The sequence below is a fragment of the Notamacropus eugenii genome, chromosome 5, assembly GCF_028372415.1.
Source record: "Notamacropus eugenii isolate mMacEug1 chromosome 5, mMacEug1.pri_v2, whole genome shotgun sequence".
Classification (NCBI taxonomy): Eukaryota; Metazoa; Chordata; class Mammalia; order Diprotodontia; family Macropodidae; genus Notamacropus; species Notamacropus eugenii.
Window position 1 is genome coordinate 236,679,583 of NC_092876.1, and position 14,777 is coordinate 236,694,359.

Below are 14,777 nucleotides of genomic sequence, written 5' to 3' on the forward strand. Positions count from 1 at the left end.
CTGTGGGCTGCACCTGGTTATCTACCCCGGGAGAGAAAGGTCAGCATCCTGCAGGGGAGAAGCCCAAACCAACCAGCGGCGCACCTTCCCTCGGCTGCCAGGAGCCCCCAGCCCCGCCACGCGGAGCCCCCGGCCCTCCCGACCTTCCTGCCGCGCGGAGCAGACGCAGCCCCGCGGTCTCCAGGTGACACGTCCCGCACAGCTCAGGCTCCCGGGCTGAATACGGTGCAAGAAGGCGCTGCGGGCGGGCGTCGCTGGGGGGTTGGGAGCCCCGGACCAGAAGCTACTCCATCCACCGGCCTGCAAGGGGGAAGAAGGGCAGGAGTGACCTGTGGGGCTGGGGCTCGGGTGCAGCACGATCCGGCTCCCCGTCCCAGGCTGGCAGGGGGAGGGCGGAGGGGGGAGGGGAGGCCGTGGGAGGCAGAGTCACTGTCACCGCAGCTGGGGGAAGGGATGTCCAAACCCCCGGGAACACGGAATTCCCGGGGGCTGGCGACTGCTTGTTTTCCACGGGAGAGGGCAGTGCCCGTCCTCGCCAGGGAGAGGACGAGGAGCTGACCTTTCCATTTCAGACCTTGGCCCGGAAGCGGGGCTCGGGGCTCCCCACGCTCCGCGGCTCCCGAGCCCGCCTGCTCACGGGCGGAGGAGCCGCAGCGCGCGGGCCGCGGGCCAGGGGACGTCGGACCAGGGTCAGGAACGTCTTCTCCCCCCGCCCCGGGGTCGAGGCCGCGTGGCCCCGGGCGTGCGTGGGAGCCACACGCGAACACGCTCCGAGCCGGGGCGCGGCTAGTCCAGGGCTCCGACGGAGGAGGGCTGGGGACCCTCTCACCTGCCGGGGCCGCAGCCCCGGGGCCGCCGGCCGGGCCGGGCCGGGCCGCCCGCCAGAGTCTCGGACTGGGCCGGAGTGAGAAGAGAGCCGGCCGGGGAGAAAGCCCCAGGCATCTCCCCGCGCCCTGGAGCCTCCCCGCAGTGCGCCGGCGGCGCCTCAGGCAAGCTCCCGGAGAGGAAGAGCGCAGCCTGCCCGCCCCGGCCCCCAACCTCCCCGCGCGCGCTCCCGACGGCCCCGCCCCCTGCGGGGCGCCCCTCCTCAGCCCGGCTCAGGCCCCGCCCCGGGGGATTCGGAGCCGGGGAAGGCGGAGGCGCCCCTGCGGGGGAGTGGGAGGGGGTTGGGGCGGGGGACGTTGCACCGGGTGGACTACCACTTCCGCCGGGACCCTTTTCCTCAAGATGGCGGTGGCGAGCGCTGTAGCCCTCCCAGCGGCCCCGCAAGGACCCCTCCTCTTCTGCGCCAGCCCCGCCCCCCGGCCCGTCGTCACGGCCTAGGGTCAGCCTGGAAGACCCGCGCCGGCCTCGGGGCCGGACGGGGGAAAGGCTCTGGGCCGGTGCGCGCTGCCGGTCCTCCGCTGCGAATGAATGGCCGTCGGCGCAAATGGGGCTTTAAAAGCCTAGGGTCGCGCCTGCTGGCCACACAGTAACGACACCACCCTTCCCTGGCCGTGAAGACCTTCCCCGCTCCTCTCCGCCCCCTTTACGGTCAGATCTAATTACGCGTTAGTGCTGCGGCCCGGCGGACCCTGCCGATCGCCCCCCCGAGCGCCGCGGCCGAGCATCCTCAAGCCGGGCCGGCGTTCACGGGTTCGGAGCAAACGCTCGGTCCGAGGGTGTTCCAGCAGCCTTACCATGGTGGCCCGCCTCCGAGCCTTACACCGTACGCTAAATATGGCCCTTCCCAGCTCAACTAAGAGGAAAGCCCCTTTAAAAACGTGGTAATTGCAGACTCCGATTCCGGTTCAAAAGGCTCAGTGCGGTTTTCAGCTTCAAGCGGGGCGCTCACGCGAGCCCCAGACTTCCCCCTGCAGTCAGACTCGGGACACCGCCTAGAGGCGCGGGTGCCCGTTGACTTCGTAAGGAGCAGACTTCATGCCTGTAAGACAGATCGGCTGCCGTGAGAATGTTATTCCCTCTCATTCGACACCAGTTCCCTTCTCCATAATTCCCAAAATCTAACCCAGCCTTCCACTTTTAACCTCTACCACCCCTGCTGGCGGCAGGACCCCCCCCCCCCCCACCTCCCAATCAGGGTCCTAGTTGGGCAGGTGGATAGAGCACCGGCCCCCCAGTCAGCCAGGCCCTGAGTTCAAATCCCACTTCAGGCACCTGTTGGCTGTTTGACCCTCGGTAAGGCAACCTGTCCTAACCCTGCCTCGAAGTTCCCGATTCACTGGAAAGCCTGTAAATTCCCTTGAAATGCCGATTCACTTGAAAGGTCTGTAAATAAAATGCAGAAGCTTCAGGAGGAGCTGAAACTGACCCAAGTGGGGGTGGGGGTGGGGGTGGGGGTGGGGATGAAACTGACCCAAGTGGGGGTGGGGATGAAACTGAAAGCACAGGAACCGTGGCATTTTTCCATTCAAAGGAATCATCCTTCCCTTTTCCTTTCTCCTCCACACTTAGCCAGCCTTCCCCATTTCCCTTTGAACACTGTCATTATTCCTTCCAATTTTCCCCTGACTGGTTTTGAAAGGGGAGGAGAGGGGAGAGAATACAGGTCCTAAAGTTGAAAGAATTGCATTTAGTTCAATGGAATATTTCGTAAGTCTATACTGCTCTATTAGTAGTGAAGTTGGAAAGTTTAGTCTATCGGCCAGTTAGTAGCATTTTTAAAGTGCCTGTTAGGTATCATGCATTGTGCTAAATGCTGGAAATTCAATGAAAGGCAAGACTGTTCCTGCCTTCAAGGAACTCACAATCTAATGGGGGAGACAACTTTTAAATAAAATGTACAAACAAACTATGTACAGGATAAATAGGAAATAATTAATGGAAGGAAGTCCCTGGGTTCAGGTTAATTTTAAGTTATAGTAAGGTTGCTCAGTGCCTTGAATTTGGACTTGCACCAAAGGGAAAAGCATATATTAACAGCCTATTCGGTGCCAAGTACTATAATAGGTGCTAAGGATACCAAAGACGAAGATGAAAACTCTCAGTTTTAAATCCAATTGGAGATGTGTATGTATGTATATATGTATGTACGCATACATATATACATACACATAATGGATATATATATGTATACACACACACATATAAGTATATATTTAAAACCCTGTTCTCAGTTTCGTCATCTGTAAAATGAGCTGGAGAAGGAAATGGCAAACCACTCTGGTATTTTTGCCAAGGAAACCCCAAATGGGTCATGAAGAGCCAGAAGCAAATGAAATGACTGAACGATAACATATATATATATATATATACAAACACACACATAATTTACACATATATACATCTACACACACACACACATATATGTGTCAGAGGCAACTAGTGGTATGGTGGAAAGAGAGCAGTAGACTTGCAGTCAGGAAAACCCAAGTTCAAACCCACCTTCAGACACTAACTGTGTGACACTGCGCAAGTCACTGAACCTCTGGTTTCCTCAACTGTAAAATGGGGATAATGATAATCACACCCACCTCCTAGGGTTGTTTTGAGGGAAAAATGAGGTAATATTTTTAGAAGTGTTGAGCACAATGCCTGGCATGTAATAAGAATTGTGTTATGCTTATTCCCTTCCCTACTAGGGGAAATGTACCATAGATAAGTAAATTTAAAGTAATTTTTGGAGGGGTCTTAGGATGCAGGCCTACATCTGAGGTGATTAGGAAAGGCCTTGGAGGAGTTGGAGCTGGAGATATTAAGAGGCAGAAAGAAGGGAGAACAGTCCAGGCATGGAGGGACAATCTATACAAAGACATGAGGATGAGAGAATGAGTGTGTATGGGGAGCAGAAAGTGGGCCAGTTTATTTGAATAGTACAGAACTTTAATGGGAATTGATGTGAAGCCAGCCTAGAAAGATAGAGTTTTTTGCCAGGCTGTGAAGGGTTTTAAATTTCAAACAGCAAAAAAAAGCTAATGACCACATGAAGGGCATTGAAAGTTTTTAAATAGGGGACCACAAAATTTGGGTCTTTTCAATTCAAGTAATCAAAAATACCCTACTGGAAAACAAAAAGCAACAGGTCAGTCGCTAATGAAAACAATGTACAAGGAACAGAAATAGTTGACATAACATTTCTGCTGAAGTCTTATTGTCAATTTTCCTTGAGTGAATAGAGCTTTGAAGCCGGAGTTAAGAAGACCTAAAGTTCCAGTCCTGCCTCAGATACTTATTGGTTCTTTGATCCATCACAGGTCACCTAAATCTCTTGTCTGCCTCACTTTCCTCTTCTGAAAAAATGAGATCATAGTAGCACCTACCCTCCAGGGTTATTGTGAAGATAAAATGAGATAATATTTGTAAAGCATTTTATACTCTTTAAAGCACTATATAAAATCCTAGCTATTATTGTTTGGCTACTAAAACAAAATAGTTCCAGCATCTGTGCCGTTTAATAAAGTAAAAAGCAGTGAAAACATATTTTAAACATCTTTTCTAGCAAAGCTATTTTTTTCTGGTCTAAAATCATTTCCAGACTTTTCCCTCTAGGAAAGTGGGTAGAAAATAAGCTAAGGATTTTCTTAAGGAAATAGATGAATGATGGTAACAAAATTTAGTTGTTGTATAGGTTATACCATTGCCTCTCTATCTGCCCTAAAGTGACTGGGGTCATTACCTCCCTGAGGGCATTCAAGGTTAAGCTATTAATTTGCATGGAGGAAACCTTTCTGAATCCTTGCAGAAGTGGAGGGAACTGAGTAGTGACTATTGTTTTGGGATGTTAGCCCAAAACTGAATTTAGGATATCATGGTCTTTTTTTTCAAGATTCCTGTTACTATAAACTTTCTAAGGATGGATCTATTTCCAAGGACATAGGGAAACTCTGCCATTTGGGATATCTTTCTTTCACTAGGTTTGAAATGCTTTTGTTATAGCAATAATAATAACTAGCATTTAGATAGCACTTTAAGGTTCACAAAGCACTTGATACAGAATAAGGTTAAACTAAATAAAATTGTTTCTGTCAGATGTGACTAAATGAAGAATACAGTATACATATTTTTTCTTCAAAAGCAGTAAAAAAGGAAAAACTGAAGTAAAAGTTTTGAGACACCTAGAATAGCAAAAATTACTGTCAGAAAATCTTTATAGAGAATATTGAAGGCACATTGGTTCTAAAGGAACTGTAAGCAATAAATAGCAGTTTTATTTTTGTCACAATACTACTAGCTGGCATAGTGGATAGAGCCCTGGGGCTTGGAGTCAGGAGGAACTGAGTTCAAATGTGGCCTCAGACTCTTTCTAGCTGTGTGACCCTGGCCAAGTCATCTAACCCTATTTGCTTTCAGTTTTCTCATCTGTAAAATGAGCTGGTGAAGGAAAATGACAAACCAGTCTACTATATCTGCCAAGAAAAATCCCAAATGGGGTCAGGAAAAATCAGGCATGACTGAAACCATTGAACAAGAACAAAAAAGTACTACTGAATCAGGTAGGTTGGGAATAATCGCTAAGTAAAACAGAAAAACAAATCATGAATAATCATATAAGACTGAAGAGCACTTAAGTAATGTAGTTTTTCTTTTGAAGGACATTTAATTGCTTCTTAGCTGCTAAAATCCCACCTTCTACAAAAAATCTTATCCCCCTTAATGCAAATGCCTTCGCTCTATTGATTTTCTCCAGTTTATCTGGTGTATATCTTGTTTGTTCGTAGTTGTTTGCATATTTTTTCCCCCCTGTTAGAATGTGAGTTCCTTGGAAGCAGGGACTCTTTTTTTCCTCTTCTTTGTAGCCACATAGCTTGACACAGTGCCTAGCGCGTAGTAAGGGCTTATTTCAGTGTTTATGGACTAACTGATCCCATATTGCTGGAGTGTTAGTGGTGGGCCTCAAAGAGCAGTTCCTGATGGCAGGTGGCCTTTAATGAGATGTACACCCAGGGATGTGTGCCTGGCCATGTTTGATTTCACATTTTTATCAGCGGTTTGGCTGAAGGCATAGATGGAGTGCCTATCAAACATGTAGATTATACAAAGCTGTGAGGGACTGATAACAGTAGGTAACAATAAGCTCTTAACAGGCACATCGTACTATGTCTAATAAAATCAAATTCAGGAAGGATAAATAAGTCTCACCTGTGGTTCAAAAAAAAAAACAACTTCACAAGTACAAGTCTAGGGGAGACATAGTTAGATAATTATTTGTTTGGAAAAGACCTGGGAATTTGGATGTATTGGCTCAAAAATGACTCAGCATTAGGTTATGCAAACCAAAAAACACCCCAACCCCTGATCTGAACTTTGGCAGCATTGAAAGGTGTAGCTTTTGTGTTCACCCCTCATCGGACCACATCTGGGATATTGTGTTCAGTTTCAGGCACCACAGTTTAGGAGGAACGTTGACAGAAAATGGAGAGCGTCCAGAGAAGTAATAATAACAGCTAGGATGTGCATATAGTGTTTTCTATGTGCCAGGCACTGTGCTGAACACTTCACCATTATTCTCTCATTTGATCCTCACAACAGCCCTGAGAGGTAGGAGCTTTTATTATCCCCATTTCACAGTTGTTGAAGCTGAGGCAAGTGGAAGTTAAGTGATTTGCACAGGGTCACAGAGCTAGTAAGTGTCTGAGGCTGGATTTGAACCCAGGACCAGCACTCTATCCATTGAGCCACCTAGGGGAAATTAGAAAGGCATCTAAGATGGTGAAGAGTTGTGAGTAATAGCGTCATATGAGGATCCATTTAAGGACTGTGTTCAGTTAACCTGGAGGAGAGAACATGATAGCTGTAAAGCATTTGAAATGCTGCTATAGTGAAGAAATATTCAGTGTGTTCTGTGTAGCCCCAGAGGGCAGAAGCAGGACCACGGCGTGGAAGGAAGGAAACCACTGGGCTTCAAAGAGGCAAATTTAGACCTGATGTCAGGAAAAACTGACTTGGAGCTGTTCAAAAGTGCTCTGGGATGCTCTGGGTTTCGTCTCAATGGCAGTCTCCAAGGAGAGGCTGGACCACGACTTTCAGGTAAATTATAGTGGGGTTTCATTTAGTGAGACTAGATGGTTACTTGGGTTTCTTGTGATGTTGTGGAATGCTGTGGCATTTGTAATGTGAGAGATCTTTGGTATAGGCCACTAGGCCTTTATCTAGCTGTCAGATTGTCTAGGTTTATTTATGTGTTCCCTCCCACAACACTCCTTCCTCCCCATCCCTTCGAATTTTGGCTTTATGTTGTATTATACATATTATATCTTAGCAACTTACTTTCTGAACTGTCAAGATAATTCCTTCCTTGTAATTATCTTTCAATTTACTAAAGCAAGTTCCTCACAAAAGCACAAATTAGGAAATGGCAAAGGGTACAAATGACCAAAAAAAGAGGATGACTTTCTTAACTTTAAAATGTATTCACCTTTGCCAAATAATTAAGTCATATATGGGTATAATTCAGATGTAGTAGGCAGATTTTTTCTATCTGTTCTATAAAATACCCAGTAAATTCAGTACTTAATATGCTAAATCTATTCTAAGTACAGAGAAGTACATTATTAAGGATGGGAGACAAGAAAACAATGAAACCAAAATTAGAATATAAAACTTAAAAGTTAAATCAGTGACTTAGATAAGAAATAGCATTCTTTGACATTGAAATCAAATGTGATGTGTTGTAAGACATTTACCATTTTGAGCCATGTGGTTTAGCTTTAGCCACAACTTAAATTTATAAAAGAGGAAGAGACCTAGAATGTAAACACGAAAAGGAAAAGATGAGTTTTGACTTCCAACAGAGACCAACTATAGCTTATTGTTGTCAATAAATCAGCAAAACACTTAATAGTCAAATCTTAAAGATAACCTAAAACTTATAGCCGTATACCATTTTCCAGTTTGAATGATCTGCCCCGAGAAGATAAACTATTAGTAATTAGCCCACTCATGAAGCAGTGAAAAGAGGAAGTAAGGAAAGCCCTCAGATTTTAAAATCTGGCCTAGAGTAGAAAGATTTTTTCATAGCTAATGCTGTTTAGAGTTTGGGAACAATATCACAGTGAATGACTAACCTGAAAGAAAAATTTCATAAGTCTTCCTTTCACAAACTGCATTTTAGCCAAACTGGAATGCTAACCAACAGTCTTAACACTCCATTTTCCATCTCTGTGCATTCAAATAGGCTTAAACACATGCCTAGAATGCACTCATTCCTCATCTTGGCACGGGTTGTGTTGCTAAGCATTGTTTAAGGCTAGCTCAGGTACCACCTTTCCCTGAAGCCTTTCCTGATTTGGCTAGCTGTTTGTGCTCTCTATCTCTTCGATTATCTTTTATTGATTTATGTGGGTATCCCCATCTGGAAGGCAAATTCCCTGAAAGTGTTTGTGTTTGTATCCCCAGTATCTTGCACAGTACTTAACATGGAGTGCATGCTTAATAAATGTGTTGCTTAAATTGAACAGAAATTCATTTCTGCAACATCTCTCCTAAGATGAAATTCTATTTTTTGCCATTCTGTAGATAGAAATATTGGGTTACCATCTTATAGATACACTACAACCGAACTACAGTTCTGTTCTTAGAAGTCAGTTCAGCCTTAGACTGGATGCTATGGGAGAAACTGAGGTCCTTCTAGTACAACTGATAAGTAAATCACTTTAGATAAGGTCCATGTTCTACTTAATGTATAGTAGGCCATGTCATTAGGGAGCTCTAATTCAGTTATTAGTAATTCCTTAAAATTTTCTTCAGGGGAAACAATTATTAACTCTTCTCACCCTTCATCCTAAATAATACTTCAGATTTAAAGTGGGAAGGGACCTCAGAGCAGTGGGAAGCTTAGCAAATTTGACACCTGGAGTGTATCATTTTTAGACAACCCTCCTCTCTTCTTTACAACAAAACTATTTTCAGAAGTAATCATGAAATTAAGTGAATGATAATGGCTAATAAAAATATTGACAATGAAAATATTATTTCATTTAACTATATAAAAAATCCTGCCAGACTGCACCTGTCCCCTAGCACTGCATGAGGCTCTCAGAGCTCTGCCCACTCCCAGGAAAGGGAACCTAGGACATCCCTATCCATACTCCCCTTACTCAGAGCCCTGCCCAATCCCAAAAAGTACACCTGACCCAGATGACATTATTATGAATTCTCCTGTTCCCTGCCACACACACCTAAATAGACCCCAGGACTTCTTCTTCTCCAACTACTTGGAGTTCAGCTCACCAGACAGGAAAGGACTTGACCCTGGACAGCAGCTACTTGCGCCATGTGCCCTAACACTCACAGTGGTACAGTTTCCCCTTTCTCCCCACTGCATTCAGCCCCTGGGAACACTATCCAGTCATACCACCCCCATCCTATCACAGCAGCTGGAAGCCTAGTCTACCTGTTGATTTGGGCCCTATATGACACAGAGTAGAGGCCATCCATACCACTCTCCACTCAGCTGAGACAATAAGACTCCATCCCTCCACTCAGGGGAACTCAGATGCAGAACCACTCCTCAGCAGCTTGGAGTCCCTGTCTCTCCTCTGAAAGGGACCTCAGGATCCTACAACCTTAGCTGAGCCAAGAATTGGGCACCTCCCCTGCCCCCCATGCTGGCTACTTGGAAAACCCACCCATTCACTGACCCACAGGACCTCTGCACCTGGCCCTCACCCGCTGAGACAATGGGATCCACTCTAGCCCCCAGCCACACAGCAGCTTCTTGGAGATCAGGGTCTACCCACCACCATGGATCTCACTATCACCCCCAGGGGAATTTAAATTTGGCCATGACCTAAAGTCTTGCTTGATTTATTTGACTACTGGAACAAATCATTTTTCTAACACTTCCTCTATTCAATAAAATTCTTTTTAGTAAATACCATGAAATGAAATGAATAATAATGACCAGGAAAGAAACTCAGTTAATGAAATTATTGTCTTGTTGAACTTTGCAGTCATGCCAGTAAAAAATAACGTCAAAATAAATGTCATAGGAAAAAACAAAACAAAACCAGAAAAACATAATGGATTAAAACTCTTTAATTACATAATAATGTCTTAGGATTTTTTTCTCGCCTCAACAAAGAAGCTCCTTCTTACCTGTGGAAAGTTGTCTTAGACATCCTTATGGCAGGATCTTAGATAGTGACTGCTCCTGGGGGCACTGCCCCAGTCTCTCTCCTCCAGTTTTGAGAGAGAGGCTTTGATTTTTTAGTCACTGTTGCAATCCTGCTATAGCTCCTGCTGCAGAGACACGTATATTGAATTCTTTTTCCAGGATAGAGACACACAGGGTTTGCACCTGCCCCAGTCCCAATTCATTCCTGCAGCTTTCACCAGAGATCAAGTGGAAAAGCTGTTCCTTATCCAAATACTCTCTTCCTTCCTCTGGGATGACCTCCTCAATCTCCTCCCTTGCATTGGGGGCAGAACTTTCCCACCGCTTTGCCCTTGGTATGCTATTGCCTCAGTATTCTGTGTTGCCTAACATCAAAGATATACTTTTCCAAAAGATAACTTGTTTTTTTGGTGTTTTATGTAATGTTGGACAACCTGTTTCCACATCTTTCATATGGGAATGATAATACTTGTACTGCCTTTTCACTTGCATCCACAGTGACTAATATAATGCCTAGTTCAGAGTAGGCATTTAGTAAATATCTGTTGATATTAGTGTTACCAAAGACTTTCTAATTCTAAAGTGCAATGTAAATGTGAGTTTTGTTGTTGAGTCTCTTCGTGCCCCCATTTGGGGTTTTCTTAGCAAAGATACTAGAGGAGTTTGCCATTTCCTTCTCCAGCTCACTTTATAGATGAGGAAATTGAGGCAGATAGCGTTGTGACTTGCCCAGGCTCATAGAACCAGTAAGTGTCCGAGGCTGGATTTGAACTCAGGTCTTCCTGACTCCAGGCCTGGCGCTCTGGCTGCTGACCACCCAAATGTGAGCTCTAGTCATCATAATTATTATTTCAATTCTCTAGAACGGTAATCTTTTTTTTGGTTTATTGGGCCCCTTTGGCAGACTAGTGAGGTCTATAATCCCCCTTCCAGAATAATGTTTTTAAGCACATAAAATAAAGTACATAAAATTACAAAGGAAACCAACTATACTGAAATAGTTATCAAAACATTAAATGAATAGATTCACAGACACCAGGTTAAGAACCCCCGTTCTAAAGAGGGTCCACAGCAGATTATATTATGTCCAGTTTTATATCATAAAGATTTTTTTTGCATTATCAAACTTTTTAGAAATGACAGTTCTATATCAAAACAATGGAATGTTACAGTTACTCCCTCCATCTTATCACCATTTAATTTCTCTTCAGCAGCTACACATCTAATCAGGAGCAGGGGTTGGGGTGGCTTATCTCATGTAGAGACTAGACATAGGAGTGAGTGGTTAGACAGTCAAGGATGATCACCAACTAGGTTAGCAAAAGACCATAGGAGTTACAGACCTGGTAGGAACCTTATACAAGTCAATGAGCATTTATGAAACACCTACTATGTGCCTTAGCTTAGGGGATGCAGAAAAAGGCATGAAAAGTCCCTGCCTTCAACAAGTTCACCATCTAATTCAGGAGGCAGCATGCAAACAATTATGAACCAACAAGATATAGATAGAAATATAAATTATACACATATGTATCTATATAACTATGTATGCATATATGTGCTTATAGAAACACAAACACATGCATATATCTATATGTATCTATACATATCTACGTATATATAGATACATATACCCATGCATATATGCATTTAAATTCAGGATAAATGGTAGATCATCTCAGAGAAATGACACTTCTTGCAGAAGTTGTGATTTTAGCTGAAACTTGAAAGAATCCAGTGAAGCCAGGAGGCAGAGACAAGGAGGGAGAGAATTCCAGGAAAAGGAGACAGTCGGTGAAAATACTGAGAGCTGAGAGATGGAGTAGCCTGTATGATGAATAGAAAGGAAGCCAGTGTCATCTAATCATACTAAATACATGTATGGGAATAATGCGTAAGACAATTGTAAAGGCAGGAAGGAACCAGATTATGAAGGTTGTTAAAAGCCCAGCAGAGAATTTTCTATTTGATAGGTAATGGGGAGCCAGTGGAGTTTATTGGATGGGGGAACAGGGTAACATGATCAGACCTGTGCTTTAGGAAGATCACTTTGGTGGCTGAATGGAGAATGGGCTGGAGTGGGGAGAGACCTGAGGCAGTATGAGGTGATAAGTGCCTGTACCAGGGTGGCTGCAGCATCAGAGGAGAAAAGAGTGTGTGAGAGAGATGCTGTCAGGGTAGAAATGATGAGTTTTGATAATACTTTAAATGGGGAATTGAGGGAGAGAGAGTGAGGGGCCAATGATGACCCCTAAGTTGAGAGCCCAGTTGACTGAGCCAGTTATGCCCTCAACAGTGATAGGAAATTAAGGAAGAGGAGAGGATTTAGGAAGAGGGGAAAGACAGTAAGTCATTTAGTCTAACTGCCTTATTCTACAAATGAGGAAATTGAAATAGAAGAGTGATGTAATCTGCCCAAGGTGGCAGATCTAGTGACCCAGGTTCTCTGACTTCAGGTAGATCACCCTTGCCATTTACTTCTCATACTACCTCTTTGAGGACTGTTGTCCCGGGTCTGTCCCCGGGACCTTCGAGTGAGAATCTCCCTTCGGTGGGCACCGCTTCGGACGTCTCCGGACCTACCCCCGGGGGACACGGCGGCAGGCAATAATCAGGCAATGCGCAGGAGGTTCATAGCTTTATTGCATGGAGGAGTCCCCCGAGCAGTTCAGGGCGTTGTCTTATATAGGGAGGTTCTTCCGGGCTGCCATCCTAACCCGCCCCGAGGGTGAGGCCTACCACCCGATTGGATCCAGCCCACCCGACCAATCCCGTGGGCTCACAACTCCTCCATGGGAGCCGTGTCTCCCTCGGATTGGTGGGCTGCCACTCCCGGGGAGGCCCCTATCCGCCCAGGAGCCTAGGACCAACCCCCGTCAGACTGTATCTGGAAGAGATAAACTGTGGATGAGGCAGGGATCCAGGATCAGCAGCCTGATAGGTAGGCCTGAAGGGAAAGCTTCATTAACTGGTGTTGATGCACTCAGTAGAAATTAGGGAGATTGGATGGTTCCATGAAGAAGGTGTGTAAACTGAGGCCTTATATCCTAGCAGTTTAGGTTATCCAGTTGCCCTTCCCTGGGTTGACCTATCTGGTTTTAGAGGCAGAGTCGGCTATGGCTCCTCATTCTTCTGGGAAAAGAAATAACCCGCTTCCACTGCCAGAAGTCTTTACTGTTTATGTCTGAGAACAGGTTGATTGTATTGGCAGATCAGATAAGGTTGTAAGATCGCTGGATCATACTTTTCAGAGCTGAAAAGGACTTTTGAGGTCAATGCTTTACACAGCTAGGTGCTCAATATTTGTCAAATTTAGTTGGATTGAATCTAGTCCAATTACCTCATTTTACAGGTGATAAAAATATGGTCCAGAGAGATTAAGTTACTTACCCAAAGTACTGAAGAAAGTAAATAGCAGAGCCAGGATTTAGATGCTGTGCTACTGACTTTCAAGAGAAGCTCTTCTTTCAGTTGGTTTTCATGGCAGAAGACCTATGTACAGTGAGGTGGCTCTAAACCTTCTCTGTGACCAGTCACTCCAGAAGGGAACCCGGATGAAAATCTAGAATACTGACAACAACCTCAAATTTTCATTCTTTTGTTTTCTCCCTCCTCTCTTCTCTGGCATGCTCTGCTAGCTAACGTCCTGAATCTGTTCTTATTCTTTTGCACATTTATATCCTTTTGACTATCTCAAAGAGTCTTTATCCCTAGGATCACAATTCATTGTTCTTCCTCTTAACAAAGCTCTGCAAACTTTTCATGATTGTGGTTTGTCCACTCTTTCCCCTAATCCTGGCCACTTGGATTCAAAAGCATATCACTTTGATGCATTCCGAGACCAGTTGTTTTTCTTACCCTTTATTCAGTTAAGTGTTCCCTCTAACACCCAGAGTTACTGTTAGTTTTAAGCAACACTTTGTTATGTAATGAACATTTTGTTATATAACAATCTGCTCCCTACCAGGAAAGCCTAGCTTTTTCATACCAATAACCTTTCCATGATGCTGTGTGGCTATGGCTTATGGAATATAATAATGTCAGAAGAATTTAAAAATTTTGGATAACCCAGAGAACTATGAAAAGACATGTAGTAGGTACAAATTGGCAGCAGTTTATTACTGACAATGACTTCCAGGTGAAAAGGATTGGAACCAGCAGCACCAAATAATTGCATAAGACCCCGCCCCCCCCCCCCCAAAAAAAAAGAAGAAGAAGAAGAGGAAGCCTAGTGATGTGTATGAGGGAGGCGTAACAGATGGATGGGCCAGATTTTGCCCTGGTGTCTGTAGCAAGCCTGAACAAGAGTTAGAATATGGTGCAGCCTTCCCTTCTTTTTCCTGAACCCATGTGCATGTGGGTGTTGCAGCAGATAGATGACTAGAAGAAAAAAACAACACTTTCCCAGAATGCTGTGTTCCTAAGGTATGTAGCAGAAACCACCAACTTGGAGTGGCTAGAAGAATGAGCATGATTTAGAAAGGAACACAAAACATGGAGCGCTTCTATAGGAGCTTGCTGATTTGGGGGACATCTCTAAAGATGGCACCAGAACCTGTAGACAGTAGCAGTTTTAACAGTAACTACAGATGGTAATGCTAAAGGTCCACTTTCTCATCTTGGGCAACCATTACCGCCTCAGTCCTCTATGGGAGATTGAGCCAGCATACAAGGGGCCTTCCTCTAGACAACTTGACTTTGTATGGTTCTCAGAGGCATAGGA

General features: G+C 44.9%; 1 protein-coding gene across 7 annotated transcripts in view; it reads right to left on the bottom strand.

Moving 5' to 3' along the window:
* Positions 1 to 13,669, bottom strand: part of GPR155 (G protein-coupled receptor 155) — a 64,819-nt gene extending 51,150 nt beyond the window's left edge. The window contains exons 1-3 of one of the 7 annotated variants that reach the window (XM_072612364.1): positions 2,158 to 2,256; positions 1,680 to 1,924; positions 144 to 300 (exon numbers count right to left, since the gene is read on the bottom strand). The gene's annotated coding sequence lies outside the window, so the exon portion shown is untranslated. Of the gene's footprint in view, positions 1 to 84; positions 301 to 559; positions 685 to 829; positions 971 to 1,679; positions 2,007 to 2,157; positions 2,276 to 13,444 lie in introns of those variants that run through there. The other 6 variants (XM_072612369.1, XM_072612363.1, XM_072612366.1 and 3 more) reach the window with 6 other exon arrangements.
* Positions 13,670 to 14,777: the final 1,108 nt, after the last annotated feature.